The 16,345-nt window shown below is 42.5% G+C and overlaps 1 protein-coding gene across 5 annotated transcripts in view; it reads left to right on the top strand.

Moving 5' to 3' along the window:
* Positions 1–2,894: 2,894 nt before the first annotated feature.
* ADD3 (adducin 3) overlaps positions 2,895–16,345 on the top strand; it is a 226,427-nt gene continuing 212,976 nt past the window's right edge. The window contains exon 1 of one of the 5 annotated variants that reach the window (XM_042456390.1): positions 2,895–3,037. The gene's annotated coding sequence lies outside the window, so the exon portion shown is untranslated. Of the gene's footprint in view, positions 3,038–10,973; positions 11,038–16,345 lie in introns of those variants that run through there. The other 4 variants (XM_042456389.1, XM_042456388.1, XM_042456387.1 and 1 more) reach the window with 4 other exon arrangements.

The raw sequence follows: 16,345 nt of genomic DNA, 5'->3' as shown, positions 1-16,345 counted from the left end.
CTCCTCTAACTTAGAAGCAAACAATATTGTGAATACTCCACATGTTGGTGTTTATCACATGGAGGTTTTGCATCTCAGATTCGAATTCACGTTATAATGTGAATGTGTTATCACACCTGGTTGCCCTTCCATTGCCCTTCCGAATTGAGGGGGAACCGAATCCAAGGCAAATCACGTGATGCGGATTCACGCAAAGTGGAGTGAGTGCAAATTGTATTACTACACCAGTGCATACCATGCGGATTCAACGATTCGAATCGGCACCCTTGCACATGCTCAGTGGGGGTCTGAACGCATTGTGACCTTGTACATTTCCAGGGTGAAAAGGGGCACAAGTTCTTGTTCCCTGTTTCGCATAATTGTGTAATTGCGTGAATATTTGCCTTGTGAATATTTCTGTGTCTTCTTCATCCCCTTTTTTATTTTCCCTTCCATTTCAGCAATTTCAACACACACATAGATAGATAGATAGATAGATAGATAGATAGATAGACAGATAGACAGACAGACAGACAGACAGACAGATAGATATACATATATACTGTATCTGTATATTCACATTCACGCACATACACACATGTATATATTCCCAAAAAATGAGTTGCCCTGAAAATTGCCCTGAAAGTGAAAGGACCACCGAAAGGAAATGGTGGAAAATTGCAGTGCTGCATCATAGGAAATTTTCAACCCAGGAGGTTTGGCGGTGATGTACCAGAACAGAAGCCAAGTTGCATTCCACACCAGACCAATTCGGAGTGAAATAGAAGTGAGCTTGGAAGCAATTTCTGTGAATTCGCTTGTTACTGATTTCACCAAAATGAGGGGTCACTTTGGAATCACTGTGGAAGCGCCACGGAAGGAAACCCCATAGAAAGGAATCGTGTGTGATAACACATCATATTATCGCATGAATTCACATCGTTGGACCCACAGTCATGTCAGATCTCAGCTTCAAAAAGCTGCAAAAACCTCCCTGTGATAAACACCGTTGTGTTTTCTTATGACATATCAATATCAGGACAGGAAATTACAGCATCAGAATTAGAACACGGCTACTGTGCAAATAATGTCCATAAGTGTACAGGGATTTTTTTTGGATTACTAATCAAGCAGTGGAAAAAAAATGGGCAACTTCATTCAATCATAGTTTATATATGCAGTAATTGCAACTACCGTATGATTGTTTATATGTAAAATGCTATTACAGACCAGCTGCTGTGAAAAAGTTAATTACTGCATATAGTATTTCAGCGACTGTACAGTATGTCTGTCTTAAATCACATACAATAGGTAACATAGGCCTGGGACAGACCGTCCGAAAAGGGTGGCCTGCTGGCGGCCTACTTTACTCTGGAGTAAAGCCACAGCCGCTGAACTGCGCTGCTTCCTTACGGAGGAAAAAGAACCCAGGAAAAGCAGGTTCTTTTTCCGCCTCAGGGTGGATGTGATGAGTGCGCCAATGGCGCACTCGTTACATAAGTGATGTGCGTCAATGTGCGGATGCGGCATGTTGCTTACATCACAATGGTGGCGCCCATGTACACGGGGCACCATCATTGTAATGCTGCCATGGCGTATTAGCCTTAGGGACCGTGCGGTTGCTGCACAGTCCCTAACCCTAAAATCGGCGCCAGTACGCCGCTTGTTGGCGGTATGTACTGCGCCATAATATTCTTCAGAAACTCCCCTTTGTGGTCTATTCTTCCTGCAAAACTACCCTGCAGTATTTATTGCATACAGAGATATCTGTCTGCTTCAGAGATTTTTACATACACTTGGCACCACTGTGTTCTACACTCCACTGTATTCTTTGTAACAGAAATGGTAAAAATAATTAACATCTCAATGCCAAGCACAAAGGCTGCAATCTTGAATCTCTCATTGGAAGTATGCCCAATAAACTCAGTTAAAGTTATTTGTGAGTAAACATGTACAGGATTGCTCTGGACCACTGATTAATGAAAACTAATGGAAACCGTGTGACAGAACTAAGATTGTTTTGCCTTCCTTTGACTGTGTCTTTTTTTCCTGTGAAATATCAATGATTTTCTAACTACATTTAGCATTATTCACTAGTACTGCATTGCAGCATCTTTGACTGTTGTTGTTGTTGTGTGCTTTCAAGTCTTCCAACATATGGCAACCCTAAGGTGAACCTATCATGGGGTTTTCTTGGCTAGATTTCAGAGGGGGTTTCCTGTTAAATCCTCTGAAGCTGAGAGCATGTGACTTGCCCAAGCTCATCCAGTGGGTTTATATGGCTGAGCTGGGATTATCTCTGATTATACATTTAATTGACAGTAAAAACACTTATTTGACATATGGATCAGTGTAATGATAAACTTTAAGGTTCATGATCTCTTAACTGTACTCTGACCTTATTTATACATTCCCAGACATAATCTATCTGAAGTTTATGGCTGCATCTGCACTGCGGAAATAATCCAGGTTGACACCGCTTCAACTGCCATGGCTCAATGCTATGGAATCCTGGGACTTGTAGTTTGTGATGGCACCAGAGCTCTTGGAGAGAGGTTAAATGTCTCACAAAATGACAATTCCCAGGATTCCATAGCATTGAGCCATGGCAGTTAAAGCAGTGTTAAACTGGATCATTTCTGCAGTGCGGATGCAGCCTATGAGATTTCAAGTCTCCAGCTAAACATGTATTGGATGAATTCCCCTCCTTTCCTTGTCAATTTAAATTGTTATTCTTCTTAATTCTCAATTTGAACTTTTGCACAGAGTTCTGCCTCTCCAAGTCTTTTGATCAGCTTTCCTGTATTCCAGATAGCAGGAAATAGTTGAGGCAGAGTCAGTGAGCTTTCAGAGGGGGGGAAAATGCTTTTTGCTTCTGCCAGCGCCTAGTGGCAATATAGAGCCTCTCTAGGAAGTAACATACTTTCCTGTCCTTTGGCTTCAGTGCTGCTGCTGCAGTGTGTGCATCTCTCTCTCTCTCTTCTCTGCAGCATTGTGTGATTTAATACTCCTACAAAAGGAAAAGGCAGCCTTACAGGAGAACCAGGAAGGCTATCTGGTAAGAATGCTTTGATCCCCTTTAAAATATATATATACACTGTATATACAAGCTGTGATGGGAAAAGCAGGAGGAATGTTCAGCCCTACTTAGAATCTATTCTGATGCATGCTTTTTATGTAAGAGACTTGGATGGTTATTTGATGGTCTGACTGAGAGAGACACCTCCCCTTTCCTTACCCTCAGAGTGCTTTTGAACAGATCATTTACATAAATTTGCATGGAGGAAGAAGGAAGTAAAATCAGGATTATGTTTTCTTTTATAAATGGCATGGAGATATGCAACCTCCCCCCCCCCCCCTTTCTGTAGTCAAGATTCAACCACAGTAAATTTTCAATATTGGCATGATGGGAACTGGCAAAATATCCATACCCTCCAGCACTACAAGGCTTTTTCTTCTTGAAAAGCATATTATTAGGGGTGATGAATTAATTTAGTAGGTAAAGAAGAGCCAGAAGTAGCCCAAACTATGCAGTCTTCAAGCTTCCATATACTAGAATGGTAATTATTATTATTATTATTATTATTATTTAAAGTTTTTCATGGTCGCCAGAAGAATCTGCCTGTTATATAAAGGGGATGGGGAGATGAAGGGAAAAACTCAAGGTAGACAGTAGTAGGTAGTGTGGGTGTGTCTGGCTGGTTTACTGCATCCAGTGAGAGAGAGAGAGACATGGAAAGCTTGTTTAGTGTGAACATACTGGAAGGGCTGGAAAGGGTGGGTAAAGTGTCTGCAAAAAAGCCTCTTACAGGCAGCATCTGCACTGTGGAAATAACTCAGTTTGACACCACTTTAACTGCCATGGCTCAGGGCTATGGCATTCTGTGAATTGTAGTTTGTTGTGGCACCAGAAGTCCACTCTGGTGCCACAACAAACTACAACTATCAGAATGCCATAGCCTTGTGGCAGTTAAAGTGGTATCAACCTGGATTATTTTTGCAGTGTGGATGCAGCCTTGGAATCTATTCTGAAAACTATCTGAAATGGTAAATATTCTCAACTGGAAGGAAGAGCCAGATTCCCATAAGCGAGACTCATTGCATTCAACATAATTTACTGCTAAGTAAGCATGTATAGAATTACAACCTAAATCCACCTGAAGTCAGTTGAATGTACTTGGATACAAAACTAGGGAATCGTCGGAATTGTAGTTTATTCTGACACCAGAGCTCTGGCAGAGAAGGCTCAATATCTCACAAAACTACAGTTCCCAGAATTCTGTAGTGTTGAGCCAGGGCAGTTAAAGCAGTCCCAAGGTGGATTATTTCTGCAGTGTTTTAGACTTTGGTTACCATTAACTCTTAAATTGATATTTTTTTTAATGGCTGCACTTTTGCTTGAAAGTAAGCCCTGCTACACACAGTGAGAATTAATACTGAGTAAACATAGGTGCTTTACAGAGTGACCAAAAAGGGCGCTCTGCCAGCACCCATGTTTGCTGCACCAGGGAACCGCAGTGGACAAACCATGCGGTTCCCCGGCGCCACAAAAGGAACCCACAAAAAGCGGGTTCTTTTTGCGATGTGGTTATGACGTCGCAAGGGGCCAATGGTGCACTTGCGGCGTCATTTCCGTGACGTGCGGATGCTAAGCATCCGCTACATCAAAATGGCGGCGCCCATGTAGAATGGGCGCTGCCATTTTGTATGTGCTCGGCACGTACTAGGGTTAAGGGTGTCCGGAAAGGACGCCCCTTCCTAACCCTAGTGCGTGCCGAGCATGTACTGTTGGGCAGTGTGTAACCCACCTAAGATACTTTTGAGAATACAATGTGCCTGTGTCATACACGGCTTTCAGCTTACCTTGAAATTCGTGCACCAGAAGAGCCTATGGCGCACATGCACCATTGTTTTAAATGGGGCACAACCATACGCATTATTTCCCTTACGTGGGGGGGGGGGCCTGGAACGGATCCCCCATGTAAGGGAAGGGCGCACTATACATGGTTATTGAATATCCTATACATGGTTACTATTCAGTGAACATACTGTTGAGTATGGGAAGTAGACTGAAGTCTACGAAAGCTCATGCTGCAAATTTCTTTCTTTTAGCTAGTCTCAAAGGTGCTACAAGACCTCTCTACATACTGTACTATTGAGTAGAAATGGATAGTGGCCTCTCGGCCTCAGAGGATGGCCATGGCCAACCCCCTGTGAAGAAACGTGCCATGAAAACCCAATGATAGGTTTGCCTTAGGGTAGCCATAAAAATAAATGACTTGAAGGCACACCACAACAAAACACCGAGCCCTGGTGGCACAGTGGTTAAATGCCTGTACTGCAGCCACTCACTCAAAACCATAAGGTTGCAAATTCAATACCAGCGAAAGGGCTCATGCTTGACTCAAGCTTGCATCCTTCTGAGGTTGCTAAAATGAATACCCAGATTTTAGCTTTTATTTGGGAATCTCCTCCATTTTTCTTGGAATGTCCTCCATTTTGGAGTGCCACATCCTCTTTTGTGGTTAGGACATCTGGTCACCCTGACCAAAGGAGGACAAAGCACCGCAAAATGGAGGGCATTCCAGAAAAAAATCTAGAACCTTACAAAATAAAAACTAAAAAGAGTCATATAAGTATAGTGATGCCCAAAATGTGATGCTTAGCTTTAGTGATGCTCAAAATGGAGAACCTTTTGGAATTCCTCCTGGACAGAAGATTGAAAAGGTAGGCCATGTCCTGGAAAAGGAGGACTTGTCTGGTCATCCTGTGACTGAAAGGGATTGATTTCCAAGCTCCACATTATAGCAGTCCCATTGAAACCTATGAGTAGCCTCTCCCTCTGGGTTTCACAGCCTGCTGGGTGTTGGAGTGAGGTGTCAAGAAATAGAGTAAAAGCTGTATCCGCACTGCAGAAATCGTCCAGTTTGACCCCATTTTAACTGCTATGGCTCCTTGCTATGGACCTACAATCCCCAGAATTCCATAGCATGGAGCCATAGCAGTTAAAGCAGTGTCAAACTGGATTATTTCTGCAGCGCAGATGCAGCCATGGAACCTATCCTGAAAACAATCTGAAATGGTAAACTAGGAACTCCTAGTTTTGTGAGATATTTCTCTGTCAGAGATAGCTCTGGTGCCACAATAAACTATAATTCCCAGGATTCCCTAGCACTGAGCCAGGACAGTTAAAGCAACCTCAAACTGCATGATTCCTGCAGTGTGTTTTGGATCCATGTTTACCATCTCAGATACTGTACTTTTCAGGATACGTTCCATGGCTGCATCTGCACTGCAGAAACAGTAATCCAGTTTGGCACCACTTTAATTGGTAAGGCTCCGTGGTAGGGAATTCTGGGGATTGCAGGTCCATAGCATGGAGCCATAGCAGTTAAAGCACTGTCAAAGTGGATGATTTCTGCAGTGCAGATGAAGTGAAGATTGTGCTGAGAAGCTGCATTTGGGTGGTAAACTGGGGCGAGTGGGTTTTGAATGGAGACAATGGGCGAGTTGCAGGGAGAACGTGAAGGGAATATGGAGTAGTAGTAGTAGCAGCAGCAGAGAGAGGCCTGCAGGAGCTGAGAGAGAAGAAAGGGGAATTAAACAGGCAGGTTGTGAGCGAGCTTCATGGAGGAGGAGTCACTTTGCCTTGGAAGAGGTTTATTTACCTCGAAAGGTGTGGTGTGTTCACATAATAAAGCCATAGCAAGAAAAGCTACCTCTGCTGCTTCCAGGCTGAGGGAAGAGTGTCAGCATGAAGGAAAGACAGACCCACAGCTGCAGCCACAGAACTGGCCATTAAAATGCTACCTTGAATATTGAAGGGAGGGGGGAACGTGAGCCATGGATGGACACTATTAATCAGCTCCTGGGAGGCTTCATGATTGCATCTGCACTGCAGGAATAATCCCATCTTGAGACCGCTTTAACTGCCCTGGCTCCATGCTGTGAAATCCTGGGGATTGTAGCTTTATGAGGCCTTCTCTGTCAGAGAGCTCTGGTGCCAGAACTAACCACAATTCCTGGAATTCCATAGCACTGAGCCAGGGTAGCTAAAGTGATGTCAAAATGGGTTGTTTCTGCAGTGCGGATGCAGCCAGACTTTGAGGTGGTGGTTATGGGTGTTGCTAAAACAAAACCATGATCCAAAAACACACTACAGGAATAACCCAGTTTGAGACTGCTTTAACTGCCCTGGCTTAATGTTAGAGAAATCTGGGAACTGTAGGCTGGATCCACACTGCAGAAATAATCCAGTTTGAGACGGCTTTAACTGCCCTGGCTTAATGGTAGGGAAACCTGGGAACTGTAGGCTGAATCTGCACCGCAGAAATAATCCAGTTTGAAAAGGCTTTAACTGCCCTGGGTCAGTGCTAGGGAATCCTGGGAAGTGAAGGCTGAATATGCACTGCAGAAATAACCCAGTTTGAGAGCACTTTAACTGCCCTGGCTAAGTGCTAGGGAATCCTGGGAATTGTAGTTTATTGTGGCCCCAGAGCTCTCTAACAGGCCACAAAACTACAAATCCCAAGTTTCTTGAGCATTGAGCCATGACAGTTAAAGCACTCTCAGACTGGATTAATTCTGCAGTGTGGATGCAGCCGTAGTTTTGTGAGCCTTCTCTGTCAAAGAGCTCTGGGGCCCTCACACTGAGCCAGGGCAGTTAAAGCGGTCTCAAGATGGATTATTTCTGCAGTGTGGTTTGGACTCGGGTTTCAGCAGTGTCACCTGTGAATAGGGCCCCTCCTTTTCCATTGAGGCTGTATCCACACTGGAAAAATAACCTGGTTTAGTACTGTTTTAACTGCCCTGGCTTGAGGCTATGGAATTCTGGGAGTTGGAGATTGTTATGGGGCCCAGAGTGGAGGGAATCACTGGGGAATATTTGCCCATAGTGAAGCCTTACTTGCCCATAGGGAATCATTGGAGAGTATTTGCCAATAGTGAAGCCATACTTAGGGTTGCCATAAGTCAGGACCTCCAAACCGGGACAAATGTAGGACAAATGTAGGGCAACATTTTCAAATGTAGGACACGTTTTTAAAAAAATGGAGGACATGCGAAAAATTTGAGGTTTTTTTTAAAAAATCTTAATATAAATGAATGTTTTTTAGGCATGATCAAAATGGAGGACATTTTGGCATTATTCCTAGACAGATGGCAGAAATGGACTTGCCCTCGGGTTCAACTGTACTTCTCAGAAGTGTGTACTTGGGCAAGGGACTGTGGTTTTTCTTCACTGCGCATGAGTTTGTAAAAATCACAGCAAGTTACATTAGCCGTGCCTCAGAGGCTTGTTGATATCAATATCACCACCATCATCATCATCATCACCACTATAATTGGCCAAGAAAGGCAGACTTGTTAGCATTCAAATCGCCATAAATACTGTACACAGAAAATGCACTTGCATATATTTAATAATAAAAAACCAAAACAAAAAAAACAAGGCAGGGGTGTATATATTTAATAATTAAAATTAATGTAATAAAATAAAAAACAAGCAATAATAAAAATTAATGAAATAAAAAAATAAAAAGCAATAATAAAAATTAATAAAATAAAATAAGTATTTTATATTTTTAAAAATAATTTAAAACCCCCCAAAAACCAAGGCAGACCTAATGGCCACTGACTCAGCTTTCCTCCAACTCCTCCTCCTCTGCCCCAGTTCTGCCCTTCAAGGCACCCTTCCTCCTCCTCCTTCTCCTCCTCCTCAAGGCTATGGAATCCTGGGAACTGTAGCTCTGTGGACCATTGAACCTCATTTTGTCAAGAGAGCTCTGGTGCCACAAGAAACCACAATTCCCAGAATCCTATAGCACTGAGCCATGGATGTTTAAGGGGGAGTCAAACTATTTCTGCAGCCTTTTGCTACCCCAAAGCCCTTCCTATTTACAAGCAAGGCAAAATCTCTTCCTTCCAAGCCATTGAAAACCAACCCAAGTGGAGGAGGGCTGATTGCTTCTTTCTCATTGGTCAGCTTCGGGAGAAATTTGCATATTATAAGTAAAGGTGTTTAGGGCCTCAAAAACGATCCTGTGATAAAGAATTACAAGAATACTGACGCGGTAGACATTTAAAAGATGAGGCATTTAGACTCCCAGTGAAACATGAATGATTTATGCCCTTTTTCCCCCTCACTGTAACCTGGAAAGTAATGCCTTTTGCAAGACATATATACCAAGTGGGCTGGCAATAGCTCTGAGTGGCAGGTGTCCTGAAGACCGGCTCTCTAGGCTGAGCCAGGCAGGAAGGGTGGGACACAGCCACGGGGAGGGGTGGAGCTGCCTCCAGGGCCTTGCTGGGGGGGAGTCCCGGGGGCGGGGCCAAACTGGGGTGGGACTGTGTGGCCCCGCCCCAAACCGGGAAAGTCCCGCCCCCAGGCAGGACATGGCAACCCTAGCCATACTTGCCCATAGGAAATCATTGGAGAATTGTTGCTATGGGCTAGTATTTTAGTGTGATTCTCAGTGGGCAAGTATGGTTTCTCTATGGGCAAGTACAGTCGGCCCTTCTTATACACGGATTTTTTATACACAGATTCAAGCATACACAGTTTGAAAATGTTCCAAAAAAGTATAAATTTACCTTGATGTTCCATTTTTTATTAGGGACACCATTCTGCTATGTCATTATATTTAATGGGACTTGAGCATACATGGATTTTGTTATACACGGGGGATCTTGGAACCAAACCACAGTGTATAACAAGGGCCCACTGTACTATCATCTGTTTTAGTACGTCCCATAGAAAATATCCTAAAATGTAAAGACATACAACTGAGCGTGAAAGTTAGAATCATACAAGCTATTGTATTCCCTATTACCATGCATGGATGTGAGGGCTGGACAGTTAAGAAAGCAGATAGGAAGAGAATTAATTCATTTGAGATGTGGTGCTGAGAAGAGTGCTGAGGTTACTGTATTATGGACAACCAAGAAGCCAAACAAATGGGTCCTAGAGCAGATCAAACCACAAATCTCTCTGGAAGCCAAGATGACAAGACTGAGGCTGTCGTACTTTGGCCACATCATGAGGAGGCACGACTCACTGGGAAAAAACAATAATGCTAGGAAAGGTGGAGGGAAGTAGGAAGAGAGGAAGGCCACATGTTAGGTGCATGGACTCTATTAAGGAAGTCATGGGTATGAATTTGCAGGACCTGAGCAGAACAGTGGAGCATAGGAAGTCTTGGAGATGTCTCATCCACAGGGTCGCCATGGGTCAAGATCCACTCAAGGGTGGATAGCAATAACAATTCTGAGGGGGTGCGAGTTTAAAATAAAAGGGTGGGTTTTAAACATTGGTGGTCTTAATATGTGCCTCATCTTCTCTAACATGTAGTGCGCTCTGCCAGGAGCCTTCAGGAGAGGCGGGAAAGAAGTAAAATTGATATTATTATTATTAGAAGTAAAATTTATATTATTATTATTATTATTATTATTAGTCCTACAATCCTGGGTGTGTTTTTACAGAGGTCATGTGTTTGTTAATTGTTGTTCCCTGCCTGAATCCATGGCGAGAGGTGGGCAAGAAATAACATATTATATTTTATTATTATTATCATTATCATTCTTATTTGGAAAGGGGGGAGACAGTGTGAGGCTTCTGGCTGTTCCCCTCCTTGATTCACAGGAAAAGGAGAGTAAGAAATAACAACAACACATCATTATTGTTATTGTTTATTGTTGTGTTCAGGGAAGCCAGGGGGCGAGTGTGAGATTCAAACTGGGAGAGCCGTTGGCGGGGGGGGGGAGGGGGCGCGAGGGTCTGGGGGAGGGAGGGGCGTTGCCAGAAAGTGCGCCATCCGCTTCTGGAGGGAGGAGGAGGAGCCTTTCCCTCTCTTCCTGCCAGAAAGTGAGTCAGCCCTCTTGGCCCCGCCCCCTCGCAGCCCGGGTCAGGTCCCGCCCTGCTTTCTCTCCCCGCCTGTGAGTGGAGGAGGAGGAGGAGTGGGCGGGGCTAGCGCTTGTGCTGCTGCTGCTGCTCTTCGACGGAGCCCGCCAGAGCGGCGGAGGCAGCGAGAGGGAAGCACAAAGGGGCAGCAGCTGCTGGAGGTAAGGCTGTGTTCTGAGCCCCTGCGTTGCAAGGGACGTATGTGTGTGTTGCATATATGCATGTATGTGTGGGCTTATGCTTCCCTGCATCTCCTTAGTCCTTTGGTTCAACTTGTATGGAAGCTGCTTAGGAGCCTTTGGAACCTTTTGCCAGGGTTTGCTCAGTGTCTCTTCCCGCTTTTTGGGGGGAGGGAAGGTGTGTGTGTGTGTTTGTATTTTTGCAGATGGTGGTGTCCACAATGGTTGCAATATAACAAGAGAAGGACTCTCCTTGCCTCCTTCTCTTCCCCAAATACTTGTTCAGTGTTGCACTTGAAAAGCTGAAAGAAAGGACCAAGGGGGGAAATGCATCCCCACCAGGCATTGAAAGAAAGAAAGAAAGAAAGAAAGAAAGAGGGTGCATTTATTTATTTATTTCTAACTTTGGAGTCCCATTCCAGGGTGCAAGGTCTAATGGAATAATAATAATAATAATGGTGATAGTAAATTTTTATTTATGCGCCACCTCTCCTGCAGGATAGAGGCAGGTTGTTGTTGTTGTTGTTGTTATTATTATTATTATGCTTTATTTATATAGTGCTGTAGATTTACAGCAAAATAGATAAAAATAAACCTGCCTATTGTGTACATTCCACAAAATAATAACATAACGCATATGAAATAATACATGAAAGGGTTTGATAAAATAAGGCAGGCAACAAATTAAAAACAACAAATTAAATACAATGTAAAATATGCATATATTAAAATACATCCCATCAATTCCCTCCCTCAATTCCCAGTTACATTGTAATAAAATAACAGGAACTATTAAGAAGATAAACATTGGCCAGTCAGAGACAAGGGATGGGCAATTTGGGTCTTCTCAGTGATAGTCCATTTCCATGGTAGACTGTTGTTATTGTTTTTAATTTGTGGTTATTTGTAATTTGTTGTTTCCCTTATTTTATTGAATGTTAATGTGTACTAACATGTATTCGGTTTAATTACTTTCATAGAATGCACGCCACAGGCAGGCTTATTTTCTCTGTTTTAATTGATTGTATGTACAGTGCTGTGTAAATTTAAAGTGCTATATAAATAAAGCTGGATAATAATAATAATAATAGCACCACCTGAGTGGGTTCAGGTTTCTAAGTCCCAAGTGTGTGTTTTTGTATTTTTGCCTTCAGGTTGCCCCATGGATTTCATAGGGTTTTCTCAGGCAAGGAAGACTCAAGTGGGGGTGTCTTGTCAAATTTCCTTTCCTCTGAAATGTAGCCTCCTGCGCCTGGGATTTCCTTGGTGGTCTTCTATCCAAGTGGTGACCAGGGCTGACCCTGCTTAACTTCCAAGATCAGACAGGATCTGGTGCCTTCTGTGCTAATTTGCAATCATTCTTAGGTCCAAAACACTCTGCAGAAATAATCCAGTTTGAGACTGCTTTAACTGCCCTGTCTCAGTGCTAGGGAATCCTGGGAATCAGCATTTATTGTGGTACCAGAACGATCTCTTACAGAGAAGGCTAAAAGTCTAACAAAACTACAGTTCCCAGAATTCCCTAGTATTAAGCCAAGGCACTTAAAGTGGTCTCAGGCTGGATTATTTCCACAGTGTGTTTTGGACCTTAATCATCTGGGTGAGTAGGATCTTCGCTCATATGTGTGGTCACTGGTGCAGTTTTTGTAGAAAGTTGTTGTTGTTGTTATTGTGTGCCTTCAAGTCATTTCTGGTTTATGGCAACCTTAATGCAACCCTATCATGGGGTGCCTTTTTTAAAAAAGTTTCATCAAAGGGGATTTGCCATTGCCATCCTCTAAGGCTGAGAGAGTGTGACTTGCCCAAGGTCTCCCAGTAGGTTTCAATGGCTGAGTGGCGTTTCAAACTTTGGTCTTCAGGGTCATAGTCCAACAACACTCAAACTGCTACCCTACACTGGCTCTCTTTTGCAGAATGGATGCCAGTATTTTACATTTCGACTGTTAGACTTGCTCAGCATGACCTGTTTTTAATGGGCTAGTTACTCATGTGGTCACCTTCACACATCCTTTGGAAATTGTATCCGGAATGGCTATCTCCAGTTGGCTTGGAACTGCTGCAAACAGGTTAATGTCCTGGCCTCTAGCTAATTGGCACTGTTTCCTCCACTTTGTGTGTGGTCCCTTTGCAGTGATACCCGGCCAATACTCAATTTGTTCATCTGCTTCCTCTGTGTTTCCTTCATGTTCAGGACATCTGTTGCTAAGGGTTTTGTCTGCCTTACATTGATGCGTGTTTCGTGTTTGCCACTTGTGTGCATAAACTGAACAGCACTGATAAGAATTGCATTGCCATAATAAGACTTGTGCCCTGGAGCTATCTATGCGCCCGTGTAAGATCCTCATTCTTCACCGTGGAAAGGATACTGGCAAAAGTTGCCATTCTTACTTTGTTCTGCCCAGTTAGGCTTCATGGATAATTTTCATTCCTGTAGTCAAATGGGTATAGCAGGGAAGCTGAAGTTACTTGTATTAAGGAGGGGAGATGAATTCTTTCATGGCCACTGGAGACCATTTACAACCCTACTACATCCCATATCCAATGAGTCATGAATGTGAATATTGTTGCAGCCTAATTCAGCATCCTATCCTGCTGAAGAGCTAATTGAAATTTGGAAGCTTGAAACGTAAGTGAAACATACAGGTTGAGTTTCCCTTACCTGAAATGCTTGGGACCAGAAAGTATTTTGGACTTTTTTATTTTGGACCTTGGAATATTTGCATATGCGTGATGAGATAGATGTCTTGGAGATGAGACCCAAGTCTAAATGTGAAATTCAGTTATGTTTCATGTACACGTTATACACATAGCCTGAAGGCAATTTTATACATTTTAATAGTTTTAAATTATGGATGAAACAATGTTTGTGTACACTGAACCATCAAAAAGCAAGAGTGTCACTGTCTCAGCCGCTAATGAAAAAAGTTTGTGGTTTGGACTCTTTCAGAGTAGTTCAGATTTTGGAAGTTTGAATAAGAGTTGCAGTGCAATGTAGGAGATAATAAGTAAGATAGTCTCTGTAGAGTGGAGGGATTTGCTGTAAATATTTTCTCAATTTACTGTGGCAGCATTTCTAAGAAAAAATTGTTCTAATTCTTTCTTATCTCTGTTGATCTCTTATCTCAGCTTGTTGATCAGTTTTCTCTTTTCAATTACAATATTAAATTTGCTGGCTTATTTTGTTAGATAAAATTGAATGACATTTCACAAAGATGGTTTTTTTTCTTCTTGGTATCTCCGTTTCAAATAATATGTAGCGAGGGAATCTAGTGGCCTGTATTTATACAGAGTATATACTTGTATTGATGAGGTGCCTTTCAATACTGTTACAGTTTGATTAGTGAGCAGATGTTAGATGAGTGAGCAATCGAAATAACTCAAATGCCTCTTGGTCAGTTTCCTTTCAGATCCATTATTACAGCAGGTAACTTCTGGTCCTCCAGATGTTTTTGTATTGCAGCTCACATCAACTCTAGCTGACTTAGGCCAGTTGTGAGGAGTCCCAACATCATCTGGAGGGCTTCACATTTCCCATTTATGCTTTAGTAAATACTGTACTGTGATGTGAATTTAGGTGTATAGCTGTTCTACCTGATTTGTCGCCAACAAATTCTAATGCAAGTTTATTAAGCATACATTGAGGCATGGCATACTTTTTTTGGTAGTCTTAGATGTGCAGCAAAACCAGAATGTTTAAAATGTTTTTGGGTTGCCCACAGTAGATGGCTGGTGGGTACTGTTCATCTGGGTGGTGAGGAGCATTTATTTAGTTAGGTAAGTGTTACGTTTTATAAGGCACATTTAAAGTTTAGTCAGAGTTTTTTGTACAGTGATACCCCGGGATACGAAATCACCGCGTTACGAAATTTCCGGGATACGAAAAAATTAGATAGGAAAAAACTGTTCCGGGTTACGTTTTTTTTTTCGGCTTACGAAAAAATTTTTTGGTGCTTTTCGGCGCTTTTTCGCACGAAATCGCGGCTTCCAGCGCTAGCGGCTATGGCTTTTTCGGGTTGCGAAATCTTTCGGGTTACGAACGGCGCCGCGGAACGAATTAAATTCGTAACCCGGGGTACCACTGTACTTGTATATCAGTCTTCCTGAAAATATTATTGGAGCTATTTGAGTTTATTTTAGAAAGCAATGGTTATTAGTAGTTGGCTTAATTAAGGATTAATCAATGTTGCTCCATACTAAATATTACCAGCGTAAATAGTTTTTGTTGGCACAAAAACCTAGAGATGACAAATGAAGTTGTGGGGCACTATTTTGCATAAGTATAGAGGATCCAAGAGCCCTTCTGGTAAAAAAAACTTCTTTTTCGAGTTGCATAATAGAGACTGAGGTGAACTGATTTTTCTGGAGTACAGCAAAGCTAAAAACAAGTCAAGCTTCATGTTCCAAATGAAGAGCAAAATACAGATTACTTTCTCTTTTTCATTTGCTTTTACATTCTGTGCCACAATCACAGAAGTAAATTGAAATGCCACTTTGTTTTTAGAAAATTATGGGATAAACATTAAAAACAGTGTTTATCTGTGAATTTTTCAAAGAAGTAATTGTGTTAGTCTCTTGCAGCATAAAAGGGTGGAAGGAAAGGAGGGGAGGGGAGAAATGGATCCATAATTGGTGGGAAAATCTGTGTTCAAAGAGTTGCCATCAATGGCTGTGCTTCAGGTTGCAATGAGGTCTCAAATGGGGTGCCTCAAGATGCTATACTAGGGCCATTACTCTTCAACATTTTTATCAGTGACTTAGATGAGTGGGCTGGAGAGCAACCTTATCAGTTTCACAAAGATGGCACAAAACTGGGAGGGCTGGGTGATTAATGTATATTCTGCCATGTGGAATGACAGATTCATTAATTTAATATCCAAAGTCTATACTGTGGTAATAGTAGGCCAGCCCCCTAAAGGGCCTATAATTCATTGAGTTAGCCTTTGAAGCTCACAGCCTTTTTTTTAAAGGCAAAGTTGGTGAAGCATGTAGGAAGGTAAGTCTTGGTGTAAAGTGCTTTGAGGTGGTAGGTATATGTAGACTCGACCTCAGTACTGTTCCTTGATTGCATCTTCTAGTGCTGGCCCTTAAAACAACTATGGTCAGTACAAAGAAGGTCTGCTGTATAAGTATTGTTGTGCAAGTCAGGTGATGTGAAGGATCATTCTCGGCAGAGAGGACTTAGAAACTGCACTATGCATTTGAAGATTCCCCATATGACTGTTTCGGATTCTGGCCAGCGTTAGCACATCTTCAAGTAGTTTGTGCAACAGTGAAATGAGAGGCCTGTTTT

This window comes from Sceloporus undulatus, chromosome 3, assembly GCF_019175285.1.
Source record: "Sceloporus undulatus isolate JIND9_A2432 ecotype Alabama chromosome 3, SceUnd_v1.1, whole genome shotgun sequence".
Lineage (NCBI taxonomy): Eukaryota > Metazoa > Chordata > Lepidosauria > Squamata > Phrynosomatidae > Sceloporus > Sceloporus undulatus.
Note: the sequence above shows the minus strand (reverse complement) of the source record. Positions and strands in the feature narration are given on the sequence as shown.